The sequence below is a fragment of the Salvelinus namaycush genome, chromosome 7 (assembly GCF_016432855.1).
Source record: "Salvelinus namaycush isolate Seneca chromosome 7, SaNama_1.0, whole genome shotgun sequence".
Classification (NCBI taxonomy): domain Eukaryota; kingdom Metazoa; phylum Chordata; class Actinopteri; order Salmoniformes; family Salmonidae; genus Salvelinus; species Salvelinus namaycush.
The window spans coordinates 37,167,662-37,176,122 of record NC_052313.1 but is presented as its reverse complement, the minus strand read 5'-3'; positions in this window follow the sequence as shown (position 1 = coordinate 37,176,122).

Sequence of the window (8,461 nt, the reverse complement as noted above, 5' to 3'; positions counted from 1 at the left end):
TTATCAAATCAATTCTCTGTGTGTAATTTAATTATGTGATTAAACTAATCATGTAACTTTAATTAACTAGGAAGTCAGGGCACCACGGGAAAATGTTTAGAGTAACTGTTCCGATATTTTCATATGTTATTGATTACAGTTACTTATTACCTCATCAGTCTCATTACTGAACGTCGCAAACCCTTGAATATCTGCACAAACCCTGGCCTAGATCAAATTTGTTTACATAAACACACACACACACACACAATACATTGGTTACAATAATGATAGGAAAGTCCCTAGTGGGCTAAGCTGATATGACGGCTTGGTAGAAAAAGGAAATGGGTGTGCACAGTTCAAGAGCGGGAAACTCAGAGGACTCACTGTAATACAGTTGATAACTACACTCATAGAAATTGCTAATACTTTTAACATGAACAGCCGCTCATTTGAAAATAAATAGCAATTTACATATTTACAAGTATGTGTCTTTGTTGTCCCTCTGCTATTGCCGGTCCGTCTGCTGGATAGTCAGTCAGAGAGCCTCAGGTTTGTCCACCAGAGATCAAAGTCGTAGATTGTTAGGATGGATACTTCAGAGTACCATTGAGAAATATTCTTAGGATGGTTGCGTTTAACAGAGTAAAGTATTTACAGCTGAAGTCTGAATAATTGTTCTTTAGTTTGTAGATTTCTTAGCCATTTCAACGTGGGAATGATCTCCACGTTCTCTGTTCTTGTCCTTTGGTTGAGTTGTAGTGCTAAGCACTTGTTATGGATAGGGGGCAGCATTTTCACTTTTGGATGACTAGCGTGCCCAGAGTGAACTGCCTCCTACTCAGTCCCAGATGCTAATATATGCATGCTATTATTAGTATTGGATAGAAAACACTCTGAAGTTCCTAAAACGGTTTGAATTATGTCTGTGAGTATAACAGAACTCATATGGCAGGCGAAAACCTGAGAAAAATCCAACCAGGAAGTGTGAAATCTGAGGTTTGTAGGTTTTCAACTCTTGGCCTATTGAATACACAGTGTCTATGGGGTCATGTTGCACTTCCTAAGGCTTCCACTAGATGTCAACAGTCTTTAGAACCTTGTTTGATGCTTCTACTGTGAAGTGGGGCCAAATGAGAGGGGAATGAGTTAGAGGTCTGCCAGAATGCCTTGAACTCGTGACGCTTGTTCACGTGAGAGCGAGCTCTGTTCCATTGCTTTTCTGAAGACAAAGGAATTCTCCGGTTGGAACATTATTGAAGATTTATGTTAAAAACATCCTAAAGATTGATTCTATACTTCGTTTGACATGTTTCTACGAACTGTAATATGACTTTTCGTCTGAACTTTTGCCCGCGCGTTGTGCGTTTAGATTGTGTACTGAACGCGCCAACCAAAATGAGTAATTTGGACATAAATTATGGACTTTATGGAACAAATCAAACATTTATTGTGGAACTGGGATTCCTGGGAGTGCATTCTGATGAAGATCATCAAAGGTAAGTGAATATTTATAATGCTATTTCTGACTTATGTTGACTCCAACATGGCGAATATCTTTTGGGGTTGTGTTGGTCTCTGAGCGCCATACTCAGATTATTGCATGGTGTGCTTTTTCCGTAAAGTTTAAAAAAAAATCGGACACAGCGGTTGCATTAAGGAGAAGTATATCTTTAAATCTGTGAATAACACTTGTATTTTTTATCAATGTTTATTATGAGTATTTCTGTAAATTGATGTTGCTCTGTGCAAATTCACGGGATGTTTTGGAGGCAAAGCCAAATGTAAACTGAGGTTTTTGGATATAAATATGAACTTGATCGAACAAAACATACATGTATTGTGTAACATGTTGTCCCGGGAGTGTCATCTGATGAAGAATATCAAAGGTTAGTGATTAATTTGATCAATATTTCTGCTTTTTGTGACTCCTCTCTTTGGTTGGTAAATCGCTGTATGCTTTCTGTGACTAGTTGCTGACCTAACATGGTATGTTCTGCTTTCGCCAAAAAGCTTTTTTGAAATCAGACACTGTGGTTGGATTAACTTCTCTAGGACAGGGGGAAGCATTTTCACGTTTGGATGAAAAGCGTGCCCAGAGGAAACTGCCTCCTACTCAGTCCCAGATGCTAATATATGCATATTATTATTAGTATTGGATAGAAAACACTCTGAAGTTTCTAAAACTGTTTGAATCATGTCTGTGACTATAACAGAACTTATTTGGCAGGCAACACCCTGAGGACAAACCATTCATTTTCTTTTTTTTTGAGGTCACTCTCTTTTCAATGGGTATTCATTTGGAATCCAGGAATCAGGGACCTTCCTGCAGTTCCTATCGCTTCCACTGGATGTCAACAGTCTTTAGAAATTGGTTATGGTTTTTCCTTTGAGAAATGAAGAAGTAGCCATGTTCAGAATGAGGCTCCAGTGAAGTGTACTGTTTGTTAGAGGCGTGTGACCAGAAAGCATGCTACACATTGTTTTCCTCCGGTATTGAACACAGATCATCCCGTCTTCAATTCTATCTAATATTTACGTTAAAAAATACCTAAAGTTGTATTACAAAAGTAGTTTGAAATGTTTGGACAAAGCTTACAGGTAACTTTTGAGACATGTTGTGCAAGTTGGAACCGGTGTTTTTCTGGATCAAAGCGCCAAATAAATGGACATTTTGGATATATCGACGGAATTAATCGAACAAAAGGACCATTTATGATGTTTATGGGACATATTGGAGTGCCAACAGAAGAAGCTCGTCAAAGATAAGGCATGAATTACATCTTTATTTCTGCGTTTTGTGTCTCACCGGGAGGGTTGAAATATGATGGTCTATTAGCTGGGGTGCTATCCTCAGATAATAGCATTGTTTGCTTTCGCCGTAAAGCATTTTGGAAATCTGACACGTTGGCTGGATTCACAACAAGTGTAGCTTTAATTTGGTATATTGAATGTGTGATTTCATGAAAGTTAAATTTTTATAGTAATTTATTTGAATTTGGCGCTCTGCATTTTCACTGGAAGTTGGCCAGGTGGGACGCTACCGTCCCACATTACCAGAGAGCTTAATGTTAATTTTATCTTTAAAATGGTGTCTAATACTTGTATGTTTGAGAATGTAGAATTATGAGATTTCTGTTGATTGAATTTGGGCCGTGCAATTTCATTGGCTGTTGGCGAGGGGTTCCGCTAGCAGAACGGGGTATCTTGTTTAGAAGGCCAGCATCACATTACATCTTCTCACAAATAGTTTCATATTCAATCATGTATTTTATACAACCATCACATTCAAACCCCCTAATTGAGAAGTGTACACAACCAAAGACACAGTTATATATTGTTCTACTGTCTTTCCTTGTCACACAATGAAACCAATTCAACAGGATTGTTCTTTAAATACCCACGGACAATTTCCACATTCTCAAAAATAGAAATATTGTTTAATGAATTAGGAGTTTTGGGCAAGAAAAATATCTTTGTTCTCCATATTCCATGGCAGTGAAGAGTTTCTACCAAGAATTTATGACCGTTGTAAAACCTGTAGTGGGAGAGGGGGGAGACACGATATACACACAAAAGGGACACATCATGACAGTCCCCCTCTGGTGGGTTCAATCTTGTGATTATCCTGCAAGTTGCAAACCGACAAAAATAACGACCACGTGATGTCCTGGTTGTGGATCATCGTTGCAGTCCCCCTCTGGTGGTCGACCTTGGTAGGCTCTCAGAGCGGCGCAGTCTACCACAAGAATGGGCAGTGGATGTACGATTAATGATCGCCGTTGCGGTCCCCCTCTGGTGGTTTCCCTTGGTAGGCTCTCTGAAAGTGGAGTCGTCCACCACAAGGATGTCCGGTTGATGAACATCGTTACAGTGCCCCTCTGGTGGTTGACCCGGGTAGGATTTCTGCAAATGGAGCAGGCCGATTGGGATCGACGTTCCGGACCCATCGTCTGGTCATCCAGGCTGGTGGATCTAGGCAGTAACTTAGGCAGATATTAACAACGCACACACTCATGAAATACATAATTACATTTCTTCCCAAATGAGCAGTGTTGTGGCACTAAGTGATGGTTGTATGGGGAACTTGTGTCAAGGGAAATGAAACGAAAAGGAATGAAAACAAAAACATATACAAAAGATAGTTATCACTCCATAATCATCTAATTGGACTGTATTCTATATACGTCCATGGTCTTGGCAAAATGACCCTATCATGGCATTGTCTAATGTCATATCTAGGGCATTCCTAAATTGAGGAATGTTGCTTAGAGCGCTATAAAAAAAATTGATAACTACATGATAATCTACAGCTGTAAGCCACCAGTTTCGGGCAGTCTACAGGGATGACCTATGGACCCCTTGTGGAGAAACTGGTGAGTAATGTAGCTGTAGAGTCAAAGGCCTCAGAGTCAATTTAACTTTACTAAGGCTGGTATGTTGTTCGGACCCTTAAGTGATCCGATAAATAAATTATCATGAAGTGTTCTGTTGTACGTGTGTTTACACAAGCGCACATACCAAGGGAAAGAAACCAGTATCCGGGTAGGCTGCAACCTGCTCAGAATGAGTTTGACGTCATCAGATAATTTCCAGGTCAATGCCTAGAGGTCAGTAAGAATTGATGTCTACCTCAAGACGTGTTAAGGGGACCTGTAGTAGTTTTACTACAAGTCAATGTGTCTTACACCATTGTAGTGGTGATAGGTATGAAGGAGTCCATTTCATAGCTATGTTATCCACAGAGGAGCTAACCTCAAGACGTAAGTACTCTCTAAGCACTGAACCAGTCGTACACGTGTGATCATGGTTCATGACTTCTAATAACTTTCCTCCTGAATGGAGGGTTATATTTATTAGTGGCATGTGTGTTGACCATTGGAAGAGTGTTCTGGAGATTCCCTTACACGTGTTGAAAACTGAGTGACTACTAACTCCTCTATCGCTTTTATCAATAGCAATTTGACTTGTGAGGTCTCTAATCCTCATACTGATTGTTGCTGGACTGACTGTGCTGGCATTGGTACCAGTTATCCTACCGATTTATTCTGAAATCTTATCCTACCGGAACACATGATTAGAGCATTTTACTAGTTGCATTGTAGTTGAAACTACACATGGCAAGACATTACTATTTTTGGCATTTGTTTTGTAAGTGGAACTTCCACTCGGCTTCTTTTACGACCAGTGTGGTACACCTCTGTAATATCTTAGATGTGTTCAAAGGTTATCCCCGTCTAGGGGCCTGTCCGCTCCTCTGTTCTCATGGGGAAGTTTACAACTAGATTTGTTTTCAGCTCTGGTGGCCTTGTACAATGTTGCACGTAGTCTCGTGGGGGGTACCGGCCTCGATGAGGCTCGTCATGGGTCTGGGCTACTATTCCCCCTTTTTGTGTCTCGGTGTTGGTATCCGAAGCACAAAGAAAAAGGTTGGACCCTATGTACGAGTTGTCAGCGGCCACGTTGTTATGAGAATGGCTGTAACCTTTCAACCAAATCTCCTGGTGTTTGTGCTTCAAAATGCTCTGCGGATGTCGAGGCCTGTCAGTCACCACAGTGTCCGCGTGTGGCAACCTCTTCAGTACCTGCGAACTGAGACAAGGATATATATCTGTGATATATATATGTCTGTGATATTGCAAGGTGTTTCACCAGTGGGAGTCATTGGGTCAGTTGCTGGACTAACACCATTAGCGTCATTGTAAGGGGTGACAGTCCCCCACAAAGAGGAAGATGTATCATCGGAAGCAGAGTACACTCTGCACATCAATGTTTTACTTGCTGCGACGGCCGCAGTGCTTGCGGAAGTGTCTGAAGGGCAAGAGAAGTTCATCTCAACTACAGTATTGCACGACTTCAAGGAGGAGGGAAGTCGCTCATTCACAGAGACTGCTGGCTCGAAATCATGAAAAGAATGGTCTTGGTGTGCTGATTGAATGTGTCGAGATATCGTAATATCTCCTTGGATCGGATTCTGCACCAAGAGGTTTCGAAACCTCTTTTTCCCAAGCGGTGCTTTTGACAAATACCTCTCGAGAATGACTGCATTGCAGCTAGCGTTAGGGGGAGACAGTGTGGTCAGTGGAGAAGGCACTGTGACCATACATGGTTGGTTTTCCAATCCATCAGTGGGAATAACCGATACATCAAGTCGGCTCCGAGTAGCAGGGGCTCAGATTCGAGGCTGGTAACATACACAGGGTGAACAAGCGATACGTCCTGGAAGTGTAGTTTCAGCATCACTCTCAATGTGAGAGACAAGGTAGTCTGATTGAAACCTCGAAGTGTAGTGTCGCATCGTTCCACTTTTAACCAACGTTTAGTTGGCTTCAAAAACCTTTTGAGATCATCTAACAATGTTTGAGAGATGTGCAATATTGTCGCGCCCGAACCAATTAGCACAGGACAAGTTAAGTAGTCCTCCAGGACTGTTTCCAGGTATGGCCGTTTAGAGTAGCGTTTAGTGCACATATTCCCCACAAAGTGGAGTGGTCATTCGCAACGATGGGACGTGCCATTTCTGTTCAAGATGAAAGCAGATTGACAAAATCCGGAAATTATTTTTAGTGGGCTTTAGCGAAGCTTTTTACCTTTTTCTTCGCAACCTTTGTAACAGCCTATAGACAAAGCCCATGGGCGTGTTTCTTGATCGAGTGGGCCCTGGATAGGGTCTCGAGTGAGAGAAATTCGATTTTTAACATCCTTTCTAAGGGTGTTAATTCCTGCGGACCTGGTGTCCGGCAATTCCCCGTCTAGTCCTTGTGATTTATCTTTTACCCTTTTCTCGCTTTAGTTCTTGACAGTGGAACTTCTAGAGAACACTGGTCTATGTTTTGATCGTCCTTTGTTACCCTACTCTGACACTGTGTGGGTTGGGTGAAGGAACGTAGCGAACAGGTTGATTGTAGCGATAGTCGTTTCAATGTCTACATACTTTAGTTATTTCGACCGCGGTTGTTATTGGAATCGTGGTTTCATGGAAGAAACCTTTGTTGTGCGTCATCTCTCAACGCTCCAATACCTGATAATACACTCTCTAACTGGAGTGAGTGGTCAGGGCTGGTCAAACTTCAAAACCGAATTGTCAGGGCTCTTAGCGTTGCGAGATTTTGATGCCTCAAAAGCTGTGCTTGCAAGCTCCCTGAGTTGTAAGATAGGCAAGCCAACGTGGTCTGTACGGCCCAAGTAGGTAATGAAGGTGGGATACATGTTCGACAAACATGTGTTTGAATAGTAACAGCTCTTCCATTCCTGTTTCAGTGAGTAGGCCAAAGTAAGCTGAACGAAGCCTATGATAGTCAGCCGAGGGTGTTCATTCCGAGCTTGTTTGACAATGTTAGCCAGTGAGCTACCGTGTTTGAGTCACAGTACCACTGAATTCTAAATTCAAAGCTGTGGCAAGTTTAGCTTAATCGTTTAGCATGTGTTGCTATTGTAGACTAATTAACCTCATCACGTGTCTGTTCGACGTTCGCTTCAACAGGTAAACCCTGTCAGAACCCGTAGCGTTCGGGTAGCCATCCAATGCGTCCTCTATGTCAGCTAGGAACGTCTCAGTGTCGCTTGCCTGACTTGGGAAGGGGTCAAAGGTCGGTCAATTATTGACGAGTTTGTCAAGGCGTTCCACGCCAGAAGGGCGGAGAGGGTTGGCTTCATCCTGTGGGGAAATTTTTTTCTAATCCTGAATCTACACACAATACCCCATAATGAAAACAGGTTTTTAGAAATTGATGTCAGATGCATCCTGTTTCCATGAATCATCCTTTAGATGTTTTCACAACTTGGAGTCCACCTGTGGTAAATGTAATTGATCGGACATGATTTGGAAACGCACACAGCTGTCTATATAACATTCCACAGTTGACAGTGCATGTCAGAGCAAAAACCAAGCCATGAGGTTGAAGGAATTGTCCGTAGACAGGATTGTGTCGTGGCACAGATCTGGGGAAGGTCCCCAAAAACACATTGGTCCTCTGTGGAGATGGTAGAACCTTCCAGAAGGACAACATCTCTGCTGCACTCCACCAAACCAGGCCTTTATGGTAGAGTGGTCAGACAGAAGCCACTCCTTCAAAAAAAGACACGACAGCCCGCTTGGAGTTTGCCAAAAGGCACGTAGACTCCCAGACCATTCATCTGGTCTGATGAAACCAAGATTGAACTTTTTGGCCTGAATGACAAGCGTCACATCTGGAGGAAACATAGCACCATCCCTAAGATAAAGCATGGTGGTGGTAGCATCATGCTGTGGGGATGTTTTCAGTGGCAGGGCCTTGGAGACTAGTCAGGAATGGGTTGAAGATGAACAGAGCAAAGTACAGAGATCATTGATGAAAATCTGCTCCAGAGCACTCAGGACCTCAGACTGGGGTTCACCTTCACAGCCAAGACAACGCAGGAGTGGCTTCGGGACAAGTCTCAATGTCCTTGAGTGGCCCAGCCAGAGGCCGGACTTGAACCTGATCGAACATCTCTGGAGACC